We start from the raw sequence: 20,053 nt of genomic DNA on the forward strand, positions 1-20,053 counted from the left end.
GCTTTTCAATTTGTTTTTATTTCCAAGGTTTTAAAACTCGCATGGGAGATGAGGAAGAAGCACCTGGCTCCTGGCTTTGGATCGGCACAGCACCAGCCATAGCAGCCATATGGGGGTGAACCAATGGAAGGAAAACCTTTCTCTCTGTCTCTCTCTCTCACTATCTCTATCTGTCAAAAAAAAAAAAAAAATGAAAAGAAGAGATAGGTGTTTGGCTTCGCAGTTAAGATACTGGTTAAGATGCCTGCATCTCGTATTAGGTAGCCTGGATTTGAGTCCTTGCTCTGTTCCAGTCCTAGCTTTCTGCCAGTGCACACCTGGGTAGCAGCAGGTAATGGTTGAAGTAAATGGGTCCCTGCCACCCCACGGGATCCTGGATTGCGTGCTTAGCTCCCCATTTCAGAATGGACCCTACCAGCCTCAGGCATCTGGGGAGTGAACTAGTGAATAGGTTCTCTCTCTCTCTCTCTTTCACCTCCTCTCCCCAAATAAATCTTAAAATTTTTTAAATAAATAGAAACCTGAGGCTGGCGCTGTAGTGTTGTAGGTAAAGCTGCAGCCCTCAGTGCCAGCATCCTATATGGGCGCTGGTTTGAGTCCCAGCTGCTCCACTTCCGATCCAGCTCTCTGCTGTAGCCTGGGAAAGCGGTAGAAGACAGCCCAAGCCCTTGGGCTCCTGCATGTGGGTGCTGCATGGGAGACCAGGAAGAAGCTCCTGGCTCCTGGCTTCAGATCAGCCTAGCCCCTGCCATTGCAGCCATTTGGGGAGTGAATCAGCGGATGGAAGACCTTTCTCTCTGTCTCTCTCTTTCTCTGCCTCTGCCACTCTGTAACTATGTGCCTTTCCAATAAATAAAAATAAATTTAAAAAAAAAAGTTATTTGAAAGTAAGATGTATTTGCTAAAGATCCATGTTTAGCATGTTTAGTTAGTTTTACATATGATTTCAAAACCTCAATTTATTGCAATATAGGTGAATGGATGTACTAAAATATAGTATTTTATAAAGTAGACCATCCTTTAGAAAAAATAGTTGTAGTAAAAATTATATTAAGAAATTATAAATTATGGTTACACTGGCTATTATTTTATATTATCTTTGTATTTTATTAGCACATAAATTAAGTAGTTTTGCTGGAAACATTTGACCCCCTTTTCTGAACACATCCTACCTTGGTGTTTCAAGGCTTTATTTAGGTACTAAGAGCTATTTCCCTAATTTTTCTGCCTAGAAGGATTCAGTTGCATCCATGTTGAAAAACAAATAAGCTGAAAAACTCAGCTGGAAGAGCTCAGCTGGGGAGGTAATGGTATAATGGTGAGAAGAGGTTGAATCTACAAATTTTTGCTTTTATTATTCCATATCCCATAGCATGCTAAGAAAATCATTTCCAGGACGAGTTTATATAATTTTTAGCCTATATTTTATATAATATACTTATGAGTTCATGTTAACTTTATATTTTCAATTTATTAAGAATTAATTTATTATATGCTGAAATAAGCTGTATTAAATTTCTTTTATTAAAAATTATATTACCTTTCTTACTGACTTGAGATACATCCTTTAACAATGCTTAATATATATGTCTGGTTTTCATACCTTATAACATTGATACTTATGTCAATATTATGTTTTAATTACTGAATCATTAGAATGTACGTTAATATTTTGTAATGCAAAAAACTCTCATTATCCTTTCAAAAATGCTTTTTTGAATTTTATATTTTTTGATTGTACTCCAAATTAACAAACTGGTCATTAGGCAAAACTTCAATGAAAGCACTGACACTTAGCCTAGTAGTTAGGACACCCATGTCTCACATGTCAGACTGCCTGGGTTCAATTCCTAGCTTTGGCTCTTGACTCCAGCTTCCTGACAGTACTGACCCTGGGAGGCAGTGGTGATAGTTCAAATAATTGGGTTCCTGCCACTCACAAATGAGTGCTGGGTTATGTTCCCAGATCCCGGAACCAACCCTTGCACAACCCCTGGCTTTGCAGTCATTTGAGCAGTGAACCAATGGGTGGTGGGGACTTTTTCTTTCATTATATCTGAAATATATCTGTTTTTAAACAGATTAAAAAAAATCTTAGAAAAAATCTTTTAATGGATTAAATATATACTAACAGGATAACCCTGGAAAAATACCTTTTTATGTTATTAAATATTTTATTCATTATCATAACATGTTTTACATATATTTGAAGTTTAATTTACTATCATAGTGAATTTTTAAATATCTCTATTTAGGTTAGTACTGAAATTCAGTATTTTTCTCACTACATATTAAACTTTTCTTTGCTGTTTTGAAGAACGTATTTTTTCTTGGTGACAGATTCTAAATATAAGATGTTATAGATTTGCTAATTGTTCATTACTTCTGTGATTGAATCTTTTTTCTGACATTATTTCTCATAATATTTAAACTGTTTCAGGTGCATACCTTGGGCTTTCCCAGTACAATCAGATGATCTGTAAGTTGTTTTTTCTTAGCAATAGTTACATCTATAATGTTTTTTACGACAATGAAGTCAGGTATTCAGAACTATTGAAAATAGAAGTGACTCTAGAGTTTTACCAGTAAAAATTATCCTGCTTTTTGTCTTGAGATAGTCTTTATTATGTGAAGGAGATAATTTGGGATTTCTAGTTTTGAGTAGTCTAAAAAAGAAATGAAGATTAAATTTTATCCATAAACAAGATGGCATATCTTTTCTACTTCAGCTTAATTGTCCTTAAATTTGCTGAGTGAAACCTCCTGGACCACGTTTTACTCCCTAATTTGATTTGCTAACAGTTTATAGCAAAATTTATTTATCTTACACATAAAATGATCAAATTATTTTTGTGCTTGTGTGATGTTATTTGTTGAGGTTTTGGCAGGAGTTGGGAAGTACACTAAATATTTTGAGTCACTGTGTTTTACTGTAGTTTGGAATAATTTAAATAGCGTAAGAAGTTATCAGAATGTTAAGGTTTGATATAACTCTACTCAGTCGTATATGCATTTTACCTGACCTCAAGATGTTTATAATGTAATTAGCATTCAATGTGCACCAAGATATAATGCTGAGAAAACTTGTAAAGTAATGCCAGGATAACTAACTGAATGCACAACATAAAGTAGATTGAAAGCCAGGATATCTAGGTTCTTATCCAAGTTTTATGAGTATCCCTCCAATTCTACCAAGTCCTTCACTGCCACCTTAATATTTTGCTCAAAATGTAAGGTAGAAATCAATGACGCCTAAAATCATGCGCATCATTATGTGACTATAAAAAGCACTTGACTTACTCTAAGTCTTCATCATATTTTGCTTGCAGTCCATTTTCATTTTTACCAAACAAGGTTATGAAGGCTTGGAAAAATAGTCTTAGTTACTAAGAAGCTAACGTATGTGGCACAACACACATGTGGTATGCCAGATACTCCTGGAATGTCTCCCATTGTATGTGGTCAAATGGAAATGTGTATCCTTAGGTCTCCCCTGCAAAAGGAAAATTTTCAGCAGTTTTCTGTGCCTTATTTTGCTGATCTTATTTGCTCTTCAGCGATCACATCTTAATTGACCAAATAGTTGATGGTGAAATAAAAAAAGATGCTTTCCGAACCTCATTCTATTCTTATACATCTATAATAGTATCTACAGAATGTGAGCTCCTAATTCACATTTTATCCATCACTTACTTTATCTCCACAGATGCAGGCGCAATTGTTCTTTTAGGACTCTGTTCAGCCCACAGATGTCTCCACAGCTGCTCTCTATTCCAAAGGGGGATTTATTCCTAGGAAGCAGTCATGTAGGTTTTCCGTTGTTTTGTTTTTTGCTTTATTTTCAATTAAAGCATTGCAAATAATTTCCTCCCTGTTGATGGAGGAAATGATCTTACCTGAGAGACAGCCTTGAAAGTCACATCAAGAAAAAGTCTGAAAATAAAGCATTATCTGTATTTCTGTTCATTCTTTAATTTCTGCTGAATGTTTTGTATAGTGGAGGCCCAAGAACTATAATCACCAGGAGCTGACTCTCATGCTTCCTGGCTTCCTGTTTCTATGACTGAGTAGATATGCTGAGGCAAGGTAAAAACTGTCATAATTCATTCAAGGCAAAAAGAAAAAAAAATCTATCAAACAAACATCTACTTTAGACAAAATTGTCAATTTGAGAATAGCTTGGAGTTTGTTGGGAGCAAGTGATTCAAATTGCTGCCTTTATTATCTGCATTGTGAGGCTTATGAATTTCCTGATTTTCTTTGTGAGGTAGGAATAGCCAAATAATTCAATAGAATATACTTGAAGTTACATCTATTATGTTTTTGTCTGCATTGCTCTAATTACATCTAATATTTGCATTTGTGTAAAAAAAGTTTTCCTTAAGATATCACTCAATCCAAAATTTAGCATCACTGAATATTCAAACTGTAAATTTACAGAGAAATAAGGCATTTGCTTCCATTTTATACATTAAAAGCTGGAAAACAGGACCTAACATGATTTACACCAAAGTCTTAGAGCGGATGCCTTAGAAGAATTAAATGCACAATATCCTGATAAATAAGTCATCAGCATCACATTTGTTCTCTATTATTTGCATACATTCATCAGAGATCAAAACCACTAAATATTTCTAATATTAGAACTTTAAAAGCATGAGGATTATTTTATGTCTATGTCTCAGTGTGTGTTTTCTTCTTTTGTTTGTTTTCATTTTGATGGGAGACAGTTACAACATTTGGAGAGAGTACAAGTTTATCTTTTTAACATAGCATCGAAGGCATTCACAATTCAAAATTATAGGTCATAAACTTTTTAAAAATCTAAAGCTAAATTTATGCACTGTCTTAAAAGTGAGGCTTTTGAATGCTTTATTTATCTGTTGGGATACAATTAGAAGAAAGTAAGCCACGCAGATTCCATCTGCACAGTGAAGTACTTATGCCTCAGTGGCAAAAAGTGGTATTTATATTTAATGGCAAAGGTTACTATGGAAATATTTAGGGTAAGTTGGAAATATAAGTGCAGAAATAGTTAATTTAGAGCAATCTAATATTGTGAAATATAACTAAGCATCCATAATGCTGAAAGAATATACATTAACAATGCTTCACTCAGGAAATATTATTCCTAATATTCAAACTACAGACTTGTTAGTACACTGGAATCTTGTATGATGCAATTGAAAGTATTTAATAATTTAAATATTATATATAATCTAATCACATGCTAAGTAAATTGTTAATGCTTCTGTTTCTTGTTTGTTCCTGTGGTTGTTAAATATACAGTGTCATGTCATGCGTTTGAGTTTCCTCATCTGAAATGGCTCTGTTATAAAGACATGTGTATTTTGATAACTAATTTTGAATATGTGATTTTCATATCTAAAATTTCACATGTGTGAGTTTAAAATTCTATAAATCAATCTTTCCTTAGGATGATATATATTGTGCTGAGAAAACTGAACCTACGCAATGATTTTTATACTACAATTAGACACCAGAATTTTGTGATTTCCTTCAATAGAAGTAGCAAGAAACAATATTGACAGCTATTACCTTGCATATTTTTTCCCAATTATCATTGGAGCAATTTTATTTGGAAGCATTTGTGTTACTCACCATGTTCTGAAAACATTTGTTGATTTAAAGTGCAAGGACTAAGTTTTTTGAAGTGGAAATTTTGGTGTGCACAGAACTACATATGCAATTGTACTTTTCCCCACAATTATCTGGTCATGTTATAGACTGTCCACCACAAAACTCATGTACTTCTGCTTTTGAAAGATCTTTGCTTGCAAAGGTTTAATTTAGTAATACACTCTTCTTCCCTTCTCTCATTTTCAATGCACAAAAAATGCATAATTGTATTGATTTGTACTACATTTTATAATAGACTGGATGTACAGAAATCATCCTAATTTCTTTCAAATATCTTCTCTTTAATTGAGCTACCCACTTTTCAAAATGCATTGGAAATGGTTTGGAGTAATAAATCTTCAACTAGTATCTTTTAATATGCTTTATATAGTGTACACTTATATATTACTTACATACAACTTGATTTATAAATGTGTCTAATATGAAATGTTCCAATAAGACTGGTGCTCATAACATGAAAAAGTTACAATAGCAGTCACAATCTCTATGCAATAGTGTGTCTTAATATTAAAATATGAAGAAATTAAATAATTTATGAATTCATCATTTAAGGCTATAAAGGTATTTTATTAATTCAGATTATATATTCACCTTTGCTCTTGTTTGCTACAGGTTCATTAAAAGTTGCATTTGAATATTTCTGTTATCCCTTTTATATGTTAAACTGCTCCTCTGTCAACAACAACAACAACAAAAATGTGTAACTTGGAAACCAGGTCGTTTTAATGAAGCTTTTGAGTCTTACAAAATATGATTAATCTGATTAGTGATTCAGCTTCCTTTTATGCTTACATTATCTAACACAAAGAGCCCCCCTACAGGTTAAAGTTTAAATGTGGATTACCAGATAAAGCTAGTCCTGACGAGGTTTCTATGGTGCAAGGAAAAATTGGATTTGCTTTTCACCTCATCTCAGGCTCTGTCATCCTGGTTTTTGCCCTGTTCCCTTGTTCACAGCAAGGATATTAATTTTGCAGTAAAATCTTTAAGCAATTATGCAGATAGCTCCGAAAAAGCAACATACACACACAATAAGAGAAGCTTAACTGAAAAATGGACCCCAGATATTCATTAAAAACAGATGGCTCCATTGCCAACAGCATAACTTGGATGTTTGGGCTAAGCTGGTATTAATCTGCAACAACATGAAGAGATGAAGCTGCTGGTATACAGTCTCTATGTATTGCTTGTCCTTTTTGCTTACAAAGGGATACGATGATGATTTATGGCTGCCTTTTTCATAAATGTCCAAAAAAGCATTCCTTACTCCATGGTGAAGTGACATTTTAAGACTTTGTAGTACTAAATACTGATGCTCATTTTTGAGACATTAACACAATATTAGGAATCATGCTATTTTTATTCTATAAAAAATGTTATGAAAGTAGATAAATGGATTCCATTTAATAATTTAATTTTTGGTAATTTTGTTTTAAAATAAATGTATTCCTCTTATTAAAAGTGGGGTATACATTCATTAGTAACATTTAAAAGTGATATAAAACACAATTTTGTATTTATTTAATAAAGTTGTCAAAAATATAGCCATTTATTGTTTGAATTATTTGCTAAGTAGAAACTGTGAAACTTTTGGTCTAAAAAGAGTTTTTGATAAAATTTTCAATCTAAACAAAAATCATACAGAGAAGTATTCAGTCAAGACTTTCAAGGAAAAGCATGGATGGTAGGAAAAAAATCTATGTGATTGGAGTAATTGAAATAATGATATGGATAAAATACTTATTTATTAATTAACATAATTATCAAAGCAGTGAAAATATATGCAATAACTAGTGGAAGATCCACAAAGAATTTCAATCACTTTTTTTTTTCTGTAGGCTAAATTTATCCAACTACAGAAATGCCCTTAGGATAGAATTGTCCTTACGATATTAGGTAGATTGAGCTATATCCAGGCATACCATCACCCATCACAGCAGCAGCCATATTGAATGTTGTGTCCGAGGACTATTTGAAACACCTAGACATTATTCTGTGGCTTCATCCATATATGAGGGCTGAACCCAAAATGACTGTTTGAAATGATTCTTGTTATAAATAAAAAGGCTTTTTTCTTCCTTGAGTATTAATAATTATTTTTGCTTAAGTAAAATAGTACATATTTATTATAGGAAAAATAAATGATATAGTAAAAGTAAAAATGTTAACATTACCCCCAACTGTGCATTCTGAGTGGAAGCTACTAATATATTTTATTATATACTTAAATGTATGTTTTTATACTCAAAGGGTCTTCAAAAATCTCATGAAAAATGTATGTTATGAAAACACTATGCATAGATTTGAAAAATTGCATCAAAATAAAATCCCTTCATTTCATTTTTCTATCAATGTGGAAGTATATTTTTAAAAATATTGGCATCTTATTGAATATTTTTGAATTTATCTTTATTATTCCACAATCCAGGTAATTATTTTCAATTTTATATAGTCCAGCATTCTTCTATCATCTCTTGGATAATTAAAAATTCATTTTACTAAATTCCTGCAAGTAATAAGTACTTTAAAATTTTTGTTTCTATTTTTTATCACAAAGATAATATATTTATATAAAATCTGAATAAAACATATTACCAATGCGTTTGTCCAACATTGTCCTCACAAGTAAAGAGAGCATTTTTGGCAAACTATATTCATACAGAATTCAACATGCCCTTTGATTAATCCAACTTTTTTTAAAGTGCATTTACAATCTGAATAAAAACCCTGGTGCTAGTGAAAATGATCATGTGTTAATAACCCTAAACTGTCTTTCCAATCTGATCTAATGTTCATCCTCCTTGTCCCACGTTTCAGTCGTACTCTGTACTTCCGCAGGCGGACACTTGCTGTTCCTCCAGAGGGCCCTCTGCTCTTTGATGGCAGCAGACCTTTGCACATTCCGTTCCTCCTAACCGCCATGGAACTGCACTTGGGTCACTCCACTACAGCAACATGCAGCCTGTGAACCATCTGTAACAGTCACTGCTGCTTCAGCATAGAGACCAGTGCTTTTTACTCGTGAGTCTCTTCTTTGTAAACATTGATTGGGATGTACTTCTTTCTCAACAGGTTGTGAGTAGCTTCATGGCAAAATCTGCTTGCATTTGCAGCATTGGGTGAAATGCCTGATATCGACTAGGAGTTCTAGAAACGTTAGTTGAAATAAATAATGACCTGAGACACCTCACCACGGAAAACAACAACAGCAACAGCACAACACAGAAACACGGCTACCTTCAGCAAGTCCCGAGAGGGGGCACACAGCTGAGACAGCTGTGCTCGAAATGTATCCGCGGCACTTCAAGGTTTGAGAAGAGAGGACACCCTTGTTTGCTTTCCTCCTTCCTTTCAGTACTGTCAATGAACCAAGCATGCATATGGCTCACCAAAAAGAAACTGGCAAACTGGCATTGGGTCCAACCATGGCTGGGCCAGAGAAGATACGGCGAGATTTTGAAGCCAAGAGCAGAAGAGGCAGAATAGTGGTTGAATGAGAATTTGGTGTTTTCATGATTGCGGCCCTCTCCTTCCATTAACAGAGCTGAGGTACAGAGGGGAGCAGAATGACCCTATTTTGATCACCATAAGATAAATAATTCCTGGGGAGGGAAGAATCCAACTCATGTATTAATACTCTCTGGTAAATAGTCACTATGTGTAGTGAGCAAAGCACCGTGTTAGCTGCTTATCAAGGCGGTTATGATCAATTTGATCAGCAGCTCTGCAAACCTTTTGGTACCACCTGCCTTGTAAAATATAGTTGTTTTTTTTTTTTTTATTTGAAAGACAGAGTTACAGAGAGAGAGAGAAATCTTTCTTCTTCTGGTTCACTCCCCAAATGGCCACAATAGCCGGATCTGAGCTGAACCAAAGTCAGGAGCCAGGAGCTTCTTCCCTGTCTTCCATGCAGATGCAGGGGTCCAAGGACTTGGGTCACCTTCCACTGCTTTCCCAGGCACATTAGCAAGGAGCTGGATCGGAAGTAGAGCAGCAGGGTCTCGAACCGGTGACCGTATGGGATGCCAGCACTGCAGATAGCAGCTTTGAGAGCTATACCACAGTGCTGGCCCTGAAATATAGTTTTGAGGAGAAACTGAAGAAGGCAGAGAAAGGCAATTTGACTCACCTCAAAAGATGACTGGATCAGTCCAATAGAACAGGATTCTCTGAAAAGAAGGGGCTTCCCCTTTATGGCAAGGAGCCAAAAAAGGAACCCAAAGAGGTGAGAGATGGGGCTGTTTCCCCATGGTTTGTGAAGCCACAGTGCATGGTTTCCAGCCTCCTAGAGTCTATAAAACTGTACAACTATTTGTGCCCAATGGCTCTGTGAATAACAATCATCCCATTTACAGAAAAAGAAATCTTCCCAACTGAGAAATTATCCCATTATGTTGCATTTGAAATCACTATCTAGATTGAACTTGGGCACATGATTTATACACCAAGATATAAGCTCAAATATCCAGACTATTCACTGAATAATTGAAACTCTTCCTTAAGTTACTTCCTTATACCAAGATTATTTTTTGTGTTAGAAATTCATCATGACAACTGTGCTTAAATATTCTGGTCATGGGACACAAGAAGCATGCATATGAAAAGACAGTTTTGTGGTTTGCAAATGATATTTCAGTGATACCAAATGTCTCTTTCAGGTTAACATTTTGAAACAGGAAATGAACAGAACATTAAAAAAAATACAGCCTTATAGCACATAAAAATTTAGTGTATTTTTTTTTTTTTGACAGGCAGAGTGGACAGTGAGAGAGAGAGACAGAGAGAAAGGTCTTCCTTTTTGCCGTTGGTTCACCCTCCAATGGCCGCCGCTGCTGGAGCGCTGCGGCCGGTGCACTATGCTGATCCAATGGCAGGAGCCAGGTGCTTCTCCTGGTCTCCCATGCGGGTGCAGGGCCCAAGCACTTGGGCCATCCTCCACTGCACTCCCTGGCCACAGCAGAGAGCTGGCCTGGAAGAGGAGCAACCGGGACAGAATCCGGTGCCCCGACCGGGACTAGAACCCGGTGTGCCGGCGCCGCAAGGCGGAGGATTAGCCTAGTGAGCCGCAGCACCGGCCTTAGTGTATTTCTTATGAGGAAATTTCATTCAGCAAATATTTATTTTAAACTTGTTGGTAAATAAAATGTGTTAGACACGGTTGAATAAGAATATAAATAAAGCATAGTAAAGAAATGATTAAAACACATTTATTTTGAATTGAGATGGTTCCTAAAATCTTGTTCTGGGAATTCATGTTTGAAAAAGACCAAAATGTCAACATTTTAAAAACTAACAAGTATTAAACACGATGTATAATATGACCCAGATACTTTGCATTGATGATAAGGACCTTGTGCAAAGAAGGCAGAGGCCATGATCCCAGGTGGAAGGCAGGGAAATAAATCAATTCTGAGGGCACCATCAGCACCCCACATTCAACGGGACTCTCAAACACACGTGCAGGGCTTCAGCAGCTCATCCCGGCAATTCCATAGGACACTCACAAGTAACATTTTGTCTGGATGGTAGTAAGAGGTTCTGACACAATTATTTAGGCAACTTGTTTGTTATTTCATGAATAAATTAAAGTGAACTTTTGCAAAAGGGGTATGCTGGTGCTCATATGAAAATAACTGGAACTTGAAGGTAGTTTGTTCCTCAGAGCCTATTTTTCATCTGTTTTTAAAAAGCACAACAATTAATACTATCAACTGAATGTAAATAAAGGTATTTAGGAGAGAATGTGACAATTTTTAGAATACTATTTAAATGCTATTATTTTACTTATTTCCTTCACTTAATTGTAATTCAGCCTAAAATAACTTTAAAAACTGAAAAGCAATATACACAATTGTATACACACATGTATCTTCAACAAGGTAATTTCATGTGTCCAACCTCCTCCCTACCAGAGAAGCCGTCGGTTGGCGTCTCTAAGAATCACTGATCCAGCTTCACATGGTTTCACCACTGAGTGCTTCGTACGGGGGCAGGTGTGGTGGGGCAGGAGAAGCAGAAAAGCCATCAGCTGTGTTCTGGCCATGGGCAGAATCCTGGCCAGCTTATCACAAGTTCTGGGGAGGTGCTCCTCAGACCCCTGTGCTACTCTCAATGTACCAGAGCTTCTTGCTGGGGACTTAGTCTCTTCTTTGTCTGATCAGGAGATAAAATACCTACAGTAGCAGAGAAAGGATATTGACTTTCAAACCTGGAGATAAGTTGTGCTTAATATTTTTCACTGGGAGCTAAACTGAAGACATTGTGAAGATACTGGAGGAACAGTGATGAAATTACAAAGTGCAATGGATGTGCAGTGCTCAGGTGATGTTGGACTCATTTAATAAATTTTTCATGATTTCTTATTTACGTTTTTGTGCTTGAAGTCTAAAACACTTTTGGGAGCCGGGAATCTCACTTAAACAGGTAAATCCAAATGGTTGGTCTCCAAGAGAGACACTGTGATCAAGGATAAAGGAGAGAATTCAGATCTCAGAAGTGACCACAGCAACTCAGCCACTACTCAACTCCATTGCAGCAGGCTCCTCTTGAAACCTTCCTGATCTTTTTTTGAGAACCTAGAAATCTGATTTTAATGCAAAGTCCTAGTTTCAAGTGTTTTCAGTTATGAAGTAAAATCTGCATAGGAAAAACAAAACAAGTCCATAAGTTGCTTTTGGATCATAAATATGATTCCTGGTAGAAATTATGAAAAAAAATCAATACTAGACTTCCAACTATCAAATTGTGTGCCTAGCATTGTCTCCTGCTATAACTGGTACCACATGATTGGCTGTATAAATGAGATTCAGTTGGCAAAGCACCTTTGACTTGGAGCTAGACTACTATGGGCTTTGCCGGCATGCTACATGCTACAACAGTAATGCTCTATTTCATGGTGATAGTTGACTATGTATGTATATACTATATATATATATAAGTGTGTGTGTGTGTGTGTGTATACACATATGTATATATTATATATATACACAGAATAATTGAGATGTAACAAGCTCATTTTCATACTTCTATTCCTTCTATTATGGAATTGATCTTGTTAGTTTAAATAGTCTAGCAATCTGGAAACATATATTATTTATCACAAAATTATGTGAGGAACCAAATTATTTATTTATTTGACCTTAAGAAAGCAAAGATTTATTCAGACACAAAGGTAAAATGAACAACTATTTGTTAACTAAGCACTTAACGTTATTGGCAAGCTGTAGGCACTTTATATACAATATTTTATTTAAAGCCCACAACTACCTAACATACAGATACTATTCTTAGCCTCATGTTATAGAAGAGGTTCTAGATGATGAGAAAATGAAAGTCATTTGCTCCAAATCACACAGAAAGCATGTAGAATTTAAAGAAGGCCATATTCATCCCGGAATCTTGGCTTATAAGGAACATGTTCTACTGTTGCTGCTATTTTTACTTACATTGAGTCATTCAATGAGTCATATACTCTCAGCACCCCAATGGTCCAGCAAGCATTATTGTAACCCTCATTCATAGATGAAAAAATGGAGCCTCCCAGAGGTCAATATTTTGCACATATTTGAAGAACAGGAAGATGGGTGCTAGTTCCAGCTCTGTGACCAAACCCAGGTGCTTTCTAGCACATCACAGTATTACTGTAATGCAATAATATCAAAGACATTCTTCTTAAATGGGACCTAAATAACTCATGTTTCAGTTAAAACTAATATCTGCTGAGTTCATATTCAATGTTGATTGACAGGTATATAGAACAAAATATTGCTAATAAATTTTTTAAATGTTAAAAGTTGGTGAAGATTTTTACTTAATTTTAAGATAAACTCTTTTCCTTTAATACCAACTATGATTCTCCATATACAATATTTCTAGTTCATCATAAACCATACCTATTATACTTTAAAGAATTTTTAAATCTATGTCTGTTTAGTTCTACTTAATAGCTGGATAGTACTTCTGAATATGAGTAATGTTTTATAGAAAACACTAATCACTTACTCCTGAAAAGATATTGCTTCCATCTTTCTGTGATACTGACATCTAGCTTAACTTTGGTGCGATTCTGATCTTTCTAAGCCAGCTTTATAAGTAAGCATTTTATTTAATGATTAGCATTAGTATATTATGCTTGGAATATTATCTCACAGGCAAATTATAATTAATGCTTGTAATTTTCTTTTATATTCAGGTCTTAATATTATTTTGAAAGAGCACATTACCTTTTTTCTGAATTATGTATATGCAAAGCCTATGAATTGTTACATTTTAATGTACATAGTAAATGAAGTTCAACTATATATTTATGTAAAATACCAGAAATTTTAGAGAGCATTTTAAAAATAATAGCAGTACCTTTTTACTTCATTAATTGGCTTCCAACGAATTGAAGCAGAATTACTTTTAAGCACAACTACAATTTCTCAATTCATTTTATATGAATTATTAGAATTAAAATATGCTGTGCCTTTATGGTAGGCATCTCAACATATACGGCTGGAAAAAAATTATTAAAATTCTACCAGTAGCCACTTGCAGCTTTTCATAGCGAAAAAAAGTACATGGGCTGTGGGAAAATTTGACCAAGCAAACTCTAACACTCATAATTTAAAAGTTTAACATTTCCTCCCCCCACCCTATAATGTAGACCTTGGTCTGGTCTGTTTCTTTCTGATTGTTTGAATCTCGTTCTGCTTAATGGAGGATGGTTTCATATTAAATTATTTATCGAAGTGGCTGATACTAGTTGAGTAGATTCATTAAATTTCACAAGTTGTTGGAGGCTAGTTCACCGGAAAAAAAAAAAAAAAACACCTCTTTAGACTCTTTAAAGAACAAAAAGCGTCATGTTTTTTAGTTCTTTTAAAGCATTTAATAAAGCATGAAAAGATATGACATCAATCCTACTAAAACACAAGAGAAAATGAATGATGTTACTGTAAATCTTTACATCAATCACATCGAATACTTGGGAAAACAATATAGTTTTGTTTGCATTTCAGAAGTGACAAACAACTCTTGTGACTGGCTTAACATAGTCACTTTCTATTAGTCAAGACCAGAAGCAAGTCAGAATTAAAATGTGGCCCTGCGTTGCTAGGCAGCTGAGTTGTCTTGACATGGTGGTTAGTTTCCTTTTCACTGAATGACAACAGTGAAATGAAAGAAGTTTTGAAAAACTTGATAATGGTTTTCAAAGGAGGAGGATAATTGGTGGTGCTCGCTTGTGCAGTGCTGTGTGGAAACTTTCAGGCGGCCGTGAGAGAGGACTGTCACTAAAAATCTAAACTCTTGTACACAAACTTGACCTAGAGTCTTCTCCAGGTTTTGGAAGTTCGTTTTCAGAACACCCCTCTGAGACCAAGGGGTGTAGGATGAAAGCATTAAGACAGATGGGTAAAGCCCCAAAGGAAGAAAGGAATCAATAGTTGTGATTTAATCCATGGGTGAAAGGGAGGAATTAAGTAAAATCCCAAAAATGAAGAATGTGTAAAAAACCTTTAGATAACACCTATAACTAAAATGTTTTAATTGCATGGTTAGCTGCAATTGACCTGACACTTACATCAAATGCAGGGAGTAAAGACAGGTACAAAAATCTGTGATTTACTATGCCAGGAATAAAACAATTGGGCTGATGTGTTTTTTTAAAAAAATATTCTCTACTTGATAGCTAATTTAACTCAGTAAAATATCTCCAACATAACTCTCAAAACATATGAAAATAGTAACAACTTAAACATTTGTTGTCTGCGGTAATAACCAAATGGAAGGTTATTAACAAAAGCAAGCATACAAAAAAACAACCCCAAGCAAACAAACAACGCACACACAAAATACATGTGGCTCACTGGTTCACCCGAAACTACCTAATGCAAGAACGTTTTGTTTAACTATCTTGCCATTAATTTACCCAGAATTTTCAAAACTGAGCAAAATGGACTCATATTGAAAGAAGGGACCAATTAGTGTTGGATTAACATTCATGGTTATTTACAGTTGTTTTTGTACTTGTTCTTGTGCTCTGACTTCCTAAAATTTCACAACCCAAAGATTTAGAAAAATGGGGTTGTTTAGACGCAAAGTGCAATGAAGTGGCTGTGACCATTGTGTAGACACCACCTCTCTCATTATACCCTCTCAATCAACACTCAGTACACAGGAAACCACAATAAAGCGCATCTGCCACGGTTAATCTGCAGGCAAACCCACACCCATGTCTATGCCCGTTACTCTCCAGCCTTATTATTCTCAGATCCAAAGCTTCATAAGGGATCAGCCAAAGTCCATTAAAGTAAATAATAGCTAGAAATGACAGGCTTAGCAAGGATTGGGAGGAAGTTGAAGACCAATCTGAGCTCTGAGCTCTGATTAATAGAGAAAAGCATTAGGAGAAAAGGGGAGAAAAATGACCTCAGCCTGCTCCAAAGAATTCCTGAACCTTCGTTGTTAGGGCAAGTGCTACCATCTGAGACGTTAGTGATCCTTGAATTTCCTTCACTTTGATGCAGCTCAAATGGGAAAATTTTGAAGGTTCAGCAAGGCCCCAGACCTCAGCTGGAAAGCTGTCTGGAGTCAACCCTGTCAAAATTCTCTTGTGTAAGAGAAAGCCTTTATTAGCTAGATTGCAACAACAACAATAACAACACCACAAATGCCCTACACAGTTTCACAAGGAGGGGTCTCTCAGCTACACTGCAGATGCGTTTATTATTTCCTTATACCTAATCATTTTTAAAAACTGTGCAACCAAATTTAGTAAAGCAAAACAATGATAATTTTTAAAATGAATGCCTTTCAGGAACTCGCTGGATTTAGTCTGCTGTTAGGAAAGATGATATGTATTTGTATGTTGTGGGGACAGGAGGAAGGTACTAAAATATCTTTTTCAGTTTCATCTTGAAATGGGATATTTATTTTCATTGTATAACACACCAAAAAATTCTCAAGCAGTCCAAGATTTTTTGGGTAAAGATAAAACCATAAAATATTTCTGTTATTTCAACCGTGTTTATATAAATTGACCAGGGGGGAAAATCCCAAATTAGTTGTAAAAAAGGGTCTTCTCTCTCCATCATTTTAAAAATTATTTTTACAGTCTTTGTTTGAAGACTGTTTGTTCTTAATGCGAGAAGTCCAGATAAATGTCACCCTCTCCTGCCTTGATTCCACATAAGTGCTATGAGTCTTCAAATGAGACAGTGTTGAATTTTAGTACAGTTCTTAACAGAGCTTTGAACAAAGCTCTACCTGGCAGATCTATTTGTGATTAAGAAAAACTCATGTCACATCTGCTGTATAATAAAACAGAATTTCCCTTATAAAAAACCACAAACTTCTTTACCAAATGTGAATGGAAATGAGAGTAGTAGAAAGAGCTCATTAACAGTGAGCACTCCTTAAAGTAAAAGTTGAAAAATAAAGAAGCAGTTCCTGCTTGTCAGAAATCTCAGTATTGGGGACAGAAAGCATTTGCCAGAGGGAAGCAAGTATTAGGAAAGCTCTAGTGATTTCTTAGGAAGATAGCAATGACCCTGATGAGGACTCAGTGTTAGGAAGTCTCACCTTCAAATGCATTCCTTGTTCAAGTTTGCATTGTAGAATGCAATTTTCATAAATAAACTAAAGAGGCAATACAGAACCATGGTTAAAATGATGGTGTTTCACAGATATTGCTGATAACTTGGCTAATGCACTGTCAATGTGCATGTGGTACAATTTTCATATTTTAATCTTAAGTAGAACAAGAAATGACAATTATGAAAAGACAAAATAGATACCACCAACAGCTGTAATTGCTATCTAGGCTGCTCAAAGATGGGCAAAAGACACAGTAAATCAATATTAAGTTCTCCACAAATGCAGGTATCACAACAAGGACATCATATAACATCATTATAAGCAAATTCTAATACAATTTGGACAGTTGTAAGAGCATAGGATGAACACAGGGAATGTGAGGCCAACTTGTCCTCTGCAACTTCAGCTGATATCTTAGAGGGAAAAATGCCAGGGAATCAAGGCTGTGTATTTAGTTAAAGATGAAAACTGTGCTGGCTTTGGTAAATGAGTGTCATCTTTTTCACAATTTAAAATGTCAAGAGCATAAAGGGTTAAATGGCTCTGCCACATGCAATTATAACAAGCAGAAATTCTGGAGTTTTAACACACTAAGACTTGGGTGAAATGTTTCTGTATGTAATACTACATCTTAGACATACATTATGTGGTGTTAACAAACATCTAATTAAACTAGTGGGTTAAAAAACCAACTCAACTTAAAAGAAATTACTAAAGACTAAAGCATGGTATAAATGTAATTAAAATACTGAAAATTGAAACTGTTCAATGCAAATCTTAAGGATGAGAAGGAAAATGAGAAGAAAAGGTAAACAAGAAAGGAAATAAACAAGTTCTTTAAGGAAGAGTTGTAGCACATATAACAAATGCGCAAAAGTTGTTTGGCCATAAAATTAAAGTAAATATGAGAATAGCGATAGCATTTCATTTTTGAGTTTTAGAGTATAATGATTTAAATGGCCTAAAGATAATAGGTCTGATTTTATACAAATCTTTCCAGGACTATTCCTTCCTTTGTGGGAAATAAAACAACAAATGTACGTGGAACCCAAAAAAGAAGTTTTCATAAATTCTTATTGATCTTTTGTATTCATTTATAAATTATTTTACAGAATAATACAAATTGGAGAAATATTTGATATTTCAGTTGAAGATTTTAAATAATTAAGTGAAATAAAATGTTTAGAATCGATTTATTTCCTTATCTTCTTCATTCTCATAATTAAGCCTTATTTTAAATTCACAGGATCTTTCACTATTTCACAGATATGCAGAATAAAAGAAATACTATTAATCAAATTTTCTAGTTTGTGAAAAAAATGCTGTAAATATGGAATAAAATTTGAATCGTTTTGTGAATTATTTGGTACCAGAAGGTAATACATTAATCAAAAGACTAAAAGAATTAGACTTCCCTTCAAGTGTGTGTTTGTGTCATAATGAAAAACAACAAAAATACAATGATTACTGCCTTGTATTTGCACAAGATTTCATCTCCTTTGAACATTGTCCTTATGTGAGATTAGACAGTAGGCATTCCTAAGTTATTTTGCTATTTGTATAAATAAAATTCAAATGCCCATTTAATATATTTCTGTATAAGTGGAATATATTTAGAAGCAGTTACACTCATGTTATTGTATACATTTTGCATATTCTGACCCATAGGTATTATCTCACATAACATGCCTATTTAGGCAAGTAGATTTTAAAGCCTTCTAATACAAATTGTTAGTCATATAAAGACCACTGAAATTTTAATTTTATTTCTGCAAAACAAGAGTTTTAATGATAAATCAACTGTATAAAGGAGATTCTTATACCAAATATTCTGCATTAGCCTATTTAGTATAACTGTATTACCAGGAATTTATATGTGAAACATTTCTTTTTGAATATTCTGTGTTCCTATCAAGACTTAAAACTGCATTTTTTTGTTCTTGATCTCAAAGAATATTTAAAATGAAAAAAAAAAAACCTTTTTGACCCTTTTACTAAAGACTCAAAAGCAGAAGACTGTTACTTACTTTCTACAATAATAATGATTTTCAAATTCTCCACTAAGAACAAATTCAGGCCTTTATGATAACCACAAGGTGTCTCCAATCTTTAAATTCTCTGAATTCCTCATCCCTCCATCCCCATATTTTAATATGGAATGAATCTACATAATCACATCATCATATGTGAAAACTTCAAAAGCACTCATTCATGTAGATAGAAAGTTTACTTTAGAAGGAATTTACCAAACAAATATATACAAAATTTTATTAATGTAATATTATACACATCATAGTTACATTTATATAATTTTGTATATTGCCTTATTCATATACTATAGTACATATTGAATAAGATTTTAGAAATTAATTTATGAGTATATATATATTTGGGGACCTGACCTCTTAAAATCGATAGTGGTATAATACCAAAAAGGAAAAAGAAAAGTTTAACATCAAAGCACAGTTTAGTTTGTTTATCCATGACCAAGATTTAATCCTTAAATAATCCTATCAGTGAGCTACAATCAACTATTCCCAGGAAATAGAAATTCTGGAGTGGACTATATGCATCTGCAAATACGCACAAGTACAACTAAAATCCTGGTTTTTAAAGATTGAACCTATTGGCGAAAAATAATTACTAAAGCTGATCTCATTATAAAATATGAATATACAGCTAAGAATAAATCTCATTTAAAATAATTCCAGAGCCAGAAAGTCTTTATAATTCGAGGCTATGTATGGCTTATCTCTCTCTGTCCACAGAGAGAGAATGTCTCATGTGTATGTGTGTGTGTGTGTGTGTGTGT

This window comes from Oryctolagus cuniculus, chromosome 4 (genome assembly GCF_051225735.1).
Source record: "Oryctolagus cuniculus isolate XC-2025 breed Fujian yellow rabbit chromosome 4, ASM5122573v1, whole genome shotgun sequence".
NCBI classification, from domain to species: domain Eukaryota; kingdom Metazoa; phylum Chordata; class Mammalia; order Lagomorpha; family Leporidae; genus Oryctolagus; species Oryctolagus cuniculus.